The sequence below is a fragment of the Vicia villosa genome, linkage group LG5, assembly GCF_029867415.1.
Source record: "Vicia villosa cultivar HV-30 ecotype Madison, WI linkage group LG5, Vvil1.0, whole genome shotgun sequence".
In the NCBI taxonomy this organism is placed as follows: Eukaryota; Viridiplantae; Streptophyta; class Magnoliopsida; order Fabales; family Fabaceae; genus Vicia; species Vicia villosa.
In genome coordinates, this window is record NC_081184.1 from 154,027,875 (window position 1) to 154,041,068 (window position 13,194).

Here is a 13,194-nt window from a genome sequence, read left to right on the forward strand (position 1 = left end):
ATCACAGAATATTATGCTATCATCACATCCATTTTTATACTAATCGTCTCACTGTGTGAGAGTTGTTAGCTACTTACTCCTACATGACTTTTTAACTATAGTCATTGCTAATGGCTAATAATCACATTATTCGTTCCGGATGTTACATTTTCAGCTGTTTCTGGGATTTAAATTTTTCCAGCTGCAGAATATGTAAGGAGTAGGACACTATACACAATTCGGCAAATAATTGGGCTAGTTACTCATGAGAATTAAAAGAGCGCCGATAAAAGGATTTGAGAGAAAGCTTACTACTATACTATGCAAGTTCAACGTCTCACAAAAGCATTCTTTCCCTCTTTGGTTTTTTTGTTCTAGTTTTCCATTATTTCTTTCATTTGTCTTGCCCTTGACATTTCATAATGGAAGTATATTCTTTAATAGATACATATAGAAACCTTGAAGGTTGTGATGGATTAAGTAAATCTTTTCCTTTATTACTCGATCCCTTATTAAAATAGGGAATATAGAATTGGTGACTTTGTTCTTGCAAAGACAAAAAACATGACAGAAACATGTTTTTTTATGAAATGTTAATCTGCATTTTGTATCTTGGAATGTTATTTTCCTATACTTTCAGTCTACTGCTACTTGAATAAATCCTTGCATGCCTATGGCTGCAATATTGGCAGCAACATTTTTGGATTACAGTGCTATAACATGTCAAAAGTAGTTGGGGAGTGCTGAGTTCAAAGTAAGCCATTTAAGAAACCATGTGCCGACTTAATACTAAATCAATTTATATCCATTAAATTTTGCATTGGCTAAAATATCACACATGTATTTATAAATGTCTTATATGATAGACGGTTTACTGAGCTGAGTAGCGCCAGCTTTTGAGCCATGGATTAGGCTTAACAGGGTGGGCTTATGGCTTCACCATGCTGGCCTGCCAGTTCCAAGTTGAGAATTGAGACATCGGACTTGAGTGAAGGCACGGGTCTTTTGGATCATAGACATAAGGGTACATCGCGAGGCTTGGTTCACAGAACAACAAACACTTTCTCATGTGGTAGCTTAGAGACTACATTCTCAATATTTGCATTAATAACTTATTCTCATCCCGGACAACATCATTAGACCTGCATATATCGATTGCAAAACAATATTTACCTCATTCCCTCGATTTGCTTCACATTAATTACTAAAAATTTCTTCATCACTAGTTGAAAGCCAAGTTCATTCTGGTCAGAAAATTGTTTACATCTATTTGTTCCAATGTAAGCAAGCTTCCACAATGCTCTTCTGTCCATTACTATTCCATTCATTTATAGATATCAGTTTCGGATATATTTTAAGGATCATTTTAAAGAATTTCTCCGTTGTGTTTCATAATTTTTACAATAAACAATTGTTTTAAGGATTAGTTCTCTATTTTGATAATCATAATAATCTGTTTTGCCTTGCATTCCATGATAATCATAATGCTATTTTGTATAGCACATTTTAGCATTAATTGAATCATATGTGTAAATAAAACATCCACGGTCATAGAATATGTAATGCCATGATTTGGTTATTTATTTGCTATGATAGTCATAAATCATAACACTATTATACTTGCCCGTGCTTATTGATCTTGAGACACTAGTAGAGGGAAATGTGGTATTTCTTTGATTATATTCACTCCTTGTCCAATACATAAACTAAATCATCTAGTCCCACAGGTCTAGCATACCATATTACTAATAAATAAATATTAAAATAAATAGTTTTTCAACGAATTTTTAGTTAGAACTATATTTTACTAAAAATTTCAACACAATATCTTTTAACCAATTGCTGATGATAAGACAATGGCTCAAATTTTGTGTCCGGTCTTCTAGAGAGAGATCGCATGTCTATTGGGTCTTTGGATTGAATCCAACTAATAATGAAGTTATGTGATGGATAGAATCACAATCACACATTTATACTTATGTTCATTCTCTTTTGCCTTTTGACAACAGAGAAGCAATGGGTCGAGAAGGTTAACCAAATTGTGATGCTCCTGAAGTCGAAGATCATCTCTTCTGGGTGGATGAAGAAACACTGAGCATGATATCTATTTTTAGATATGAAGGAGGCCTAGAAAATATTTTCATTGAGTTGAGCCTTGCGTCTAATTAAGAGGGGTTGATAAGTGTTAAAATTACTTGTTTGACATAAGCACTTATTAACTTACATAACAAGATATCATATGAACCCCCCACCCAATTTGTCATAAAAAGGAGATAAAACATGTGTGTAAGCATTTGTAATGTGTTGTTCATAAGTACATGCGAATATATCTAAGAAAATTACAAAACATAGATGTTGAGTAGCACATGACTTGCTAGACGAAGTAGGGGCTTACCCAACAAAGACATGACAATGAATAAAACATCTTTTCAGAGACATACTTGTCGGGCTAAGACACATGCTCGTTGGGAAAACACTGACGGTTAATGACTTCCGGGTTAAGTTACTTCATGGAGAAGCAATGTGTTTTCTTTGATGAAATATCAAAGTCGTTGGGCAAAACAATGCGACTTGAAGACCACATGACTAAGTTACTTCCGGGTGAAGCAAAAGTTTGCTCACTAGGCGAAATGAGGCGGTTATATCCCACTTGGATGAGCTAGGTATAATTTCTTAGTGGAGAAAAGCATGCTTGTTGGGAAAGCTAAGGACCTTCTTGTGTAAAAATGTCTGCTCATACCTCTATAAGTAGAGGTCACAATCATTCATGTAACACCCTTCTAAACCCCGCGGCAGTTAAATAAATATTTTAGAGTAACATGAAACAAGGGTGCCACAATTCAATTTAAAACAAACATCATACGTCATTGTCATGCATTCACTGAGGAAATTCATCATAATTCATACTAACTCATGTTAACACAGCGGAAAATTCAATCACACGGATAAGTTCAACATCTTTGAAAACTATATCCCTTAAACTCAAAATAAAACAAATAGAGTCATAAAAACATAAACTCAAAACTCGCGTTCCCCAGTGTTACAATATCAGAGCATGACACCTGACGCTAAACTAAACAAACTGACTCATGAGCTAATCCTCACCAAGTCGAAAGTCGCTATCCTCAATCTGAAAATGACAACATGTAAGGGTGAGTCTCATTGCAATTAACAAATATTATTGCATCATAAATAATAACACATCATAATTATATTATTCACCCAATTGTATTATATTCAGACAATTCAACACCGCCCAATCAACACATCATCAATTCATAACACTGAAATACAGTCAATCATATTATGAAAATCATGCATATGAATAAACTGACACTATGCATGTGGTACCAACATCATTAATGAGAATAACCCACCGACCGATCCAACATTGTCAAGATACGACCCTGCCAACACAAATTCCACACAATGGAAATTATGCCTTTCACTGATCCAACACATCATCTGGATACAGCCCTCAACAATGAGTATGAATGAATTCAAACATATATACAACATACTTATACCATCGTCGAATCTATGAGCAACATCATCTCATACTCAAACCATCATCATCATCAAAGCATGTTTATATATATTAACATCATTCAAATACAATCATATCATCAACCAACACAAAGGTTATTTCATAAGGTTCATCATATCGAAACGACACTCAAAACAGGCCAACGGTTCAAAGGTTACACAACATCAAACTTTCAAAAATCACAAACAGGAAAATTCTGCACCCACGTTGGTCATACGCGTACCATACGCGTATCAGCAGAGGCTGATTTCCTCACAAAAACGCATCATACACGTATCATAGCACCATATGCGTATCACCACCCTCTCATATGCGTACCATACGCGTACAGGCAAAAGGGTGTGTTTTGGATGGGACAGGGCAGCGTACCATACGCGTAAGGCCCTTGCGAAGCCCCCTCATACGCGTATCATACGCGTATCATACGCAAAATGCCAGAGGCTTCTCCAAAAACCTGAAACTCGTACCAGTTCGTCTTTCTCACGTTTAACACCATTACAGCCTACGATTTTTGGATCTAAACAGAATTTCTGCACACTTTAACACATAGGATTCATCTAACTTCAACAATCTATCATCCTATATCAATTTTACACATTATAACCTAACTTCTACTCAATTAGTTAGGGATTTGCATTCACAGATTCAGTTTCATGGATGAACACAGCAACACATCAACAAACACTATATTCATACCATAACATCAATTCACACACAATTATGCACAGAATTCAGTATAGATAATCATCAATCATATGATATATTCAAAATCATCCTAAATCCCAATCTAACATACAATCCAATTGACCTAATAATACCCATAATCAACATTATCATCTAAAATACGATAAGAGATGCTAAACGGAGAGTCCCCCTTACCTTAGCCAAGAATTTTTGATTGGTCTCTTCCCCCTTCTGTTCCTCTTTCACGTTCTTGAGTTCCTTCCTTCACAATTCTTCTTTCTTCTTTCACGTTCTATTCTCTTCTTTCCAATTTCCTTATTATTTTATTAAAAATAACTTTTAATTAGAAATAGGGCTTTACTAACATAACACCCATTATTCCTTACTAACGTCACACATGGCCCAATACCATAAACTAATCTTTTCCAATTAATTTCCACAAAACCAATAATAATTCTAATTACTAATTTAAATTCCAATTAAATTAAAAATTAAAATATACGGGTGTTACAACTCTCCCCCACTAAAAGAGTTTTAGTCCTCGAAAACATACCTTAAGTAAAGAGTTCCGGATAGGAGTCTTTCATCTGACTTTCTAACTCCTAGGTAACATTCCCATCAGTCGGTCCTCCCCAAGCTACTCTGACCAAAGCTATCTCTTTGCCACGTAATTGCTCCAGCTTTCGATATTCAATCCTCACAAGTAAAGCGTCAACCGTCAAGTTATCCTTCACCTGTACATCATCTACTTGGATCACATGGGATGGATCCGCAATGTATTTCCTCAACTGAGACACATGAAATACATCATGCAAGTTTGCAAGCATCGACGACAAAGCAATACGATAGGCCACTTCTCCCACTTTTTCAGAAATCTGAAACGGACCAATAAAACGCGGTGTCAACTTCTTTGACTTCAATACCCGACATAGGAGTAACTTTCATAAACACATGATCTCCCTCTAGAAACTCAAGTGTCTTCCTCCTCTTATTGTGATAACTCTTCAGACGACTCTGAAAAGCTTTCATCTTCTCCTGAATCATCTTAATCTTTTCCGTAGTCTGTTGCACAATTTCTGCCCCGATCACAACACTCTCACCTGATTCGTACCAACACAACGTCGTTCTACATCTCCTACCATACAAAGCCTCAAACGGATCCATACCAATACTCGAATGATAACTATTGTTGTAGATAAACTCAATCAAAGGCAGATAACTATCCCAAGCACCTCCTTTTTCTAACACACAAGCACGCAACAAATCTTCTAATGATTGGATCGTCCTCTCAGTCTGTCCATCAGTTTGCAGATGATAAGCAAAACTCAATCTCAGCTAAGTACCCAAAGCCTTATGCAAACCTTCCCAGAACTTATACGTAAATCTCAGATCTCTGTCGAACACGATACTCGAAGGGATACCATGCAGACTAAATATCTTTTCAATATACAATTGAACCAACTTCTCCATCGGATAATCCATTCTTACCGGTATGAAATGTGCAGACTTCGTCAACCTATCCACAACAACCCAGATAGCCTCACAATTCTTAACAGTTCTCAGCAAACCAGAAACGAAATCCATTGATATGCTATCTCACTTCCATTCAGGAACACACAGTGGTTGCATAAACCCAGATGGCTTCTGATGCTCAATTTTTGACTTCTGACATGTCAAACAAGAATAAACAAACTCTGCAATTTCCTTCTTCATTCCAGGTCACCAAAACAACTTTTTCTAATCGTGATACATCTTGGTAGCACCAGGATGAATGCTCAATCCACTACGGTGTCCTTCTTCCAGAATACTCTTTCGGAGTTCGGCAACATCAGGAACACAAACCCGACCACCAAACCTCATTATTTCGTTCTCGTCAATTATGAATTCACCGCCTTTACCTTGGTTAATCAAAGTCAACTTATCGATTAACTCAACATCAGCTTTCTGACCCTTTCTAATCTCTTCAAGAATGCCACTAGTCAACTTTAGCATACCCAATTTAACACTATTAGGAGTACGTTCACATACTAAACTCAAATCTCTAAACTGTTCAATTAAGTCCAATTCTTTCACCATTAGCATAGACATATGTAAGGACTTCCTACTCAACGCATCAGCAACCACGTTTGCCTTACCAGGATGGTAATTCAAACCAAAGTCATAATCTTTAAGGAATTCTAACCACCTTCTCTGCCTCATATTAAGCTCCTTCTGATCAAAGAGGTACTTCAGACTCTTATGATCACTAAACACTTCGAATCTTAAACCATATAAATAATGTCGCCACAACTTCAAAACAAAAACCACAGCTGCCAACTCTAAATCACGAGTCAGATAATTCCTTTCATGCACGTTGAGTTGTCTCGATGCATAAGCGACTACTTGTTGGTTCTGCATCAATACACCACCTAAACCCATCTGTGATGTGTCACAATATACCACAAACGATTCTGTCGGATTCGGAAAAATAAAGATAGGAGCACTAGTTAACCTCTTCTTCAACTCTTGGAATCCTTCTTCACATTTCGAATCCCAAATAAACGTTTGTCCCTTCCTGGTCAATTTAGTTAATGACAATGCTAACTTTGAAAATCCATCTATTAACTTTCTGTAGTAACCTGCAAGACCAAGAAAACTACGAATTTTCGACACTGATTTCAGAGCTTCCCATTGAGATACCGCTTCTATCTTTGTAGGATCAACATCAATACCATTCTTAGAAATCACGTGCCCAAGAAAGCTAACTTCATCCAACCAAAATTCACACTTTGACAATTTGGCGACTATTTTTGGTTTTTTGTTAGCTCGCAAAGATTCCTTGTGAATCCTATGCCTACATATCCCTAATGGAAGTCAGAGCTTTTGTAGTTCGGGGAACTAATTAGGGAAATGAATTGATTTTGGGTCCCTTGTTTGAACTCAAGGTTGAAGTTTGAATTAAATCTCTGTTTGCAGAAAAGAGACAAGTCGTCATCTTAACGAGGAGATATTTTAATTGTTTTACCACAAACATCTTTGAAAACTGGGGTTCTTTCATGATAAGAGAGGGACCTTACTTGTGTGTGTGCAAGTATGCCAGTATCATCTTATTATGAAAGAACAAATATAATGAAAATTTTTACCTTATGATAAGAGAGGGACCTTACTTGTGTGTGTGCAAGTATGCCAGTATCATCTTATATGAAGTAAACGATTTCAACCATTAGAGAAAGATAGCAGTCTGGACGTGAAGTCAACAGAGCAGACAGTCTTGTATCAATCTAAATGGGAAATGTTTTTTTATGAAAATGATGTTTGTCATGTTTGAATGTGGTATAACAATTAAAAAAGTCTATTCATAAATATGAATCATGTCTCACCTCTGTAAGAAAGATTTGATTTTTGACAGACTTGTACAAGGCCCAAACTTGAGGCTTAAATGACAGTTTGAAACTGACTCTATCGGGGATGACTCCACTGAGGAATAATTTTGAATGAAAGATTTATGTGTTATGTACTATGCCCAGAATTGAGACAGACTCTAGCTATGAAGATATTATTTTTTGCCTTGTACAAAGCCCAAGGTTGTGGCTAACTCAGCGGAGAAAAGACCCAAGGGTTATGAGTCTTTTGACACGGTAAAGGATGTTTATCTGCCTTATACAAAGCCCAAGGTTATGGTAAAATTTGGGGATTATTTTGAAAGTCCAGAACTGAGGTTGACCTTACAAGGGAAATTGTTCTGTTGAGGACTAATTGATGGAGGCTAACCCTTTCCGGGGGATTTTTATTTATGAAGGAGTGAATGATGGAGGCTAACCCTTTCCAGGGGAACTTTTATTTATGAAGGTGTGAATGATGGAGGCTAACCATTTCCAGGGAATTTTTGACTTATACTTCTTGTTTAAATCCCAAGATTAAGGTTGACCTAGCTGAGGATATTCCAGATGTGGAATCTTGACTATACTAAGGAGAAGACTTACTGGAGATTGAAGATATGGGTGACAAAAACTGTCCATGTCTCTCATTCCAAAAGGTGAACTCAATACTAAGATTGAGACATTCTTAGCTTGTTTGGAGTCTGGTTTGAAGAATAGAAGAATCTCACCAGGGTAAGCTAAAAGGTGACTAAAGACCTGTTCCTATGTTTATAAGAAACCTGATGGGTCCTTGTATACAAGCTCAAGAGAAAGCTGTGAATATGCTTTTAAGAAGCCCGTGGGTCCTTGTATTGTAAGCCCAAAAGGAGGCTAATTGAGGGTCATCGAGGGTCCTTGTTATAACACAAGAGAAAGCTACATTGGTTTTGAACTTAGTTTGGCTCTAAGCAAATGGGTAAGAGGTTTCACCAGAATAATTCCTCTTGGGTGGATGTGCCCTATTTTTGTTCTAAGGCTTTTTTCAAGATGTTTCACCGGGAATAATTCATCTTGAGGTTGAACTAAAGAATTCTAATTAGGAAAGAGCCTTCACCGGGAAGACATTCTCAATCCTAGGCCATAGTCCTATAATATATATACAGTTTATTTGTCCTAAGGTTGTTCTCAGACGGAGTTCTAAATAGTGTATATACAGTCTATATTTGACAGGAATTTAAATGAAAACTGTAAATTAAAAGCTGTAAAGCCTAACCTGGATGAAGAGGAGGCCTTTGAAAGATGTATGTACAAAGCCTTACCATCAGCTTGGCAATAGTATTAAAAAGAAGAAGGGTGTTGGGACTTAAACTCAAGGAGAGGCCCATGTGAAATTGATTTGAAACTGTTTTGAAAACAAATGAATTGTTTTGTTTTGAAAACAGAAAAAGTGAATATGGACATTAGGTCACATAGGTATATGAAGAGTTTCACCGGGAATAATGCCCTTCAATACCAGAAGAAAGTTTTGAAAACATATGAGGAGTTTGTTTAAAAAAAACAGTTTGAAAGAAAAAAAAGATGGGACTTACACTCTCTAATATTCAAGAGGCCCAAAAGATTTATTTACTGTTTATGAAAAATAGTTGATTATAAAGGAAATTGAATATATAAAAAATGGTTTGGGTCTTACACTCAATTAGAAGCCCAAAAGATTTACTGTTTATGAAAAACAGTTGAAGAGATGAATGATGAGATGAGGAGAAGAGTTGGGACTTATACTCAAGGATGCCCAAAAGATTTACTATTTATGAAAAATAGTTTGATTGAAAATGAAATGAGGGATACAGGGTTTTGTTGTTTGAAAACCTTGATCGTCTATTTAATCGAGTATTGAAAACAACTTTGAAAATGACAACAGTCAACTTAATTAAGGTAAGGACAAAGCCTACACTTAATTAAGACCTAAATGGTTAGGATTTTATCACAAAAATATTTACAAGAGATTAGATTTTTAAAAATCAAAAGAAAATTATATTTTAAAGTATTAAAAAATACTTAAAAACATATGATTTTAAACCTAATTAAAATATATCAAATAAATAATATTTTTGTGATTTTTTTGAATATTCATAAAATACATATAATAAATGAGAAGTGTGTGAAAAATCAAGTGAAAATGATTTAATTTGATAAATGACTTAATTGATTAAAGTTGTGAAGAAAATGAAGAAGAAAAGTGGTAAAAAAAAATAAGGTTTTGGTCTCACCAAGGTTTGAACTCACGCCCTTGTACCCAATGTTCAAAAGCTCCACCAACTGAGCCACGCGCGTGGTTTGTTTAATAAACACAACCAAAACATAATATTTCAAAATGACCTCGGAAATTCAAAAATACGCGCGCACCATAGTCGTCTTCTTCCTTGAGCTCAAGGAAATTTGAATTTCTAACTCTCTGGTTTCTCAACCAAATGGTATGATGTAAACATCAATCTTGCTCGTTTTTGGACGAGGAACATGATTATGGGCTCAGAATTTATTTATTCTAAGTGTATCTAAATAATTTCAGTATGAACACGAAGAACACATAAACCCTGATTTTAAAATTAAATGATGATGAAGATGAATAAATGAATGATGACAGAGGGTTTTTTATCCTCTAATGATGCTGAACAAACTGGTATCGAGATATATTGAAAAGGATACTTGAATGAGAGTGTTAGAGTTTGAAAAAATACCTCTGAAAATGTAGGTCGATGGCTATGGTGAAGGATTCTCAGCAATGAATTGATGATTGTAAAAGCTTCCTGGTAGCTCAGTGATGCTAACTGAATGCTTATTTCAACTTGAACATTTCAGGATTGCTCGGCTTGACACCTCTTATTTGAGCTTCAAGTGAACATGGAGAATGATGATTCTGCACTTACAGATGTGTTGCAGGCATCTGGATAGCTCCACTACACCCATAGGAACATGTTGATGTGCTTAGATTTGATTGACACCCTCTGAATTGTTCTACAGACCTCCAACTGCTTAGGCTCCAAATTGAAAGTGGCTATGGTGTTGCTCCACTTCCAGGAGTGTTCCAGGTGCTTGGATCACTTCTAATGAACCTCTTTGATATGTTAGAAGGCCTACTTTCAAAAGAAAGCTCTGGTTTGAAGAACACGATTCTTCTTGCCAAAGAACTTTGAAAACCATAAGCATATGGGAGAGAAGGAGAAATCAAGAATTTGATGTTGCTTTGTTGTGATTAATATTGAGGAAGACATTTCTATTTATAGGCAAAGTGATCAGAGTAGTTGAGGGAGTGAGCTTGCTTAGTGAAGTCATTTTGGTTTCTTGACCATGAAGAAATTTCAAAAATATCCAAAATGCAATGATGAAAATTTGATTCCTCTTGATCCCAAGCCCTAGCCCTCGATTTAATCTGATCTTTAGGGATCATTTCTGATGCAGAGAAGCCTCTAATTGGCTTAGGAGAAGATTCCTTGATGATTCATCAATATTCCAATTTGTAATGATTACATAATCACATGGTTTTGAAAATTGGGATATTCTTAAATTTTGATCCAATTATGCATTTGATTCCACATGTTCCCTTCTGATATCTCATGAAAGAATAGGCACCAATTGGTAGAGGCATTGACACAAAATTTGCAAAATTCAAAGTTGGAGATGACCTAAAATTTCACTTCAAATGCCCTACTTTGATCAACCATATCTCTTAGCTCATGATGAATTTGAATATGGTTGAACACAATTTGGAAAGCCCTTAACATGTACTTCAATTGATTAGTTAAAAGTTTCTTCAAAATCCCTAAGGAAATTGGTGAAAAAGACCCATAAAGTTTGAAGAAAATTAGGTCTTTTTGTGAATTTTGCAAAAGATACCAACTTTGAAGCTCCGTATCTTTTTAATGGTTGATCTTTTGCAAAAATGTTAGTTGAGACAAAGTTGTTTATTGGATCAAAATCTAAAACTTTGATGTTGGAAGTTTTTTTCAGTTTGTACTTGAAATCATAAAATATAATAAAGCAAAATGAGTTATTTGGCAAGTTTGCCATTTGTCGCAATTTTAGAATCTTAGCTATTTATAAATATGCTATTAATAGAAATGTTACTAAATTTATCTATATTTAAAATTATATAATAATAATTTAATTAATTATTTTAATAATTATTTCACATTGAAAGAGGTAAAGTTTTTTCTTTTTGGTATAATTGGGAAATAAACGTATTAATTAGGGAATTCAAACGCCTCCATTTATCTCTTTTGTCTTCTCTTCTTCTCCCATCCCATCTCTCTTCCGTCTTCTCTTCTTCTATCATCCTCTGTCTCTTTCGTCTTCTCTTCTTCTCCCATCCTTTCTCTCTTCCTTCTGTTTTCTCTTCTTCTCCTTTAACTTATTTCTATTGTTTTAATTTGTTGGAAATTTTGTAATACCAGTGTGCACGTCATGGATTCATAGGAGGAAATCTCACGCTCCATATCGAACAAACACATCAAGGTATTATCTAAATTTCAGTCGAATTAGTTATTGATATCAATTTCTAAATATTTAACCAACAAATTCTAGGATGATCTTGCAAATTTCCACTCAAATACCTAAATCTGTCATACACATACTTTATGGTTTGTATATTTGTTGTAAATCAATTATAAGTTGCCCAAGCAGTAGCACTTTTAGGTTTTAGTTTTCCTGAATAGTTTATTTTATCTTCATGAAATTAGTTTGTTTTTCAGAATGTTTCTGATTAATCGAAGTTTATTGCAGGATACCTATAATAGCTTGAAACATACAAGAAATACAGGTACTGTTCTTTTGGAACAGATTATTCATATTTTTAGTGCCTCCCTTTAAATTAGCATGAGTGTAGATAACACTAATAATGAACTTGTGCATTGATAGGACCAAAACATAACTCACTGAGAATTGGATACTTCAACTTCATAAGTGATTTATCGTGTCTTCTATTATTCCTATTACTTTAAAGCATGATTCAAATACTATTCCCTATTCGAGAACCTCTGATTGTGTAGTCTTATGCATAACTTTTCAACAATTTCTATCAGCTGGTTTTATTGTTTTAATGAAACACTAATTTCTTTGTTTATGAATGCAGTGAGAATATGCTTTCCATGGCTGATATTGTTACTCCAAATGTTAAAGAGGCGGTAGCTTTACTTGGTGATGGACCAATGAAGTTAGTTTCTGACTTGCGTACTACTGCATAATTGTTACATGACTTGGGCGTTAGGTTTGTTGCTACTCTGAAAACATAAACTGAGTCCCTTAAAAGTAAGTAACAATTAAGAAAATTGTCATGGTTTTATAATAAACTGAATATTTGGCTCTGTTTAACTTTTGTTATAAATGCACAAATTAGCAAAACACTTTTCATATTTTTTTTGTATTTCACGTGCATACAATGTTTTTCTGTTTCTGTTGTAGATGGGAATCTTTGAAGGATATATTGGTTGGTGATTGGACAAATGGCATAGTGTGTAGTATTGAAATGCATGTTATCAAAGGTTTTGAGAGATACAATTCTCAGGTTTTGTATTTCAACAAAAAGATTATTATGATAAGACCCAACAGATGGATGTGCCAATGTTGTATTTCCATATTTAAATGTATGCAATG

The 13,194-nt window shown here is 35.1% G+C and overlaps 1 long non-coding RNA gene across 1 annotated transcript; it reads left to right on the forward strand.

Moving 5' to 3' along the window:
- The first annotated feature begins 11,851 nt into the window (after window positions 1-11,851).
- LOC131603310 (uncharacterized) lies at window positions 11,852-12,921 on the forward strand. Its single transcript, XR_009284293.1, has 3 exons — window positions 11,852-12,057; window positions 12,325-12,361; window positions 12,674-12,921. It is a non-coding gene; the product is annotated as an uncharacterized LOC131603310 (long non-coding RNA).
- The last annotated feature ends 273 nt before the right edge of the window (window positions 12,922-13,194 follow it).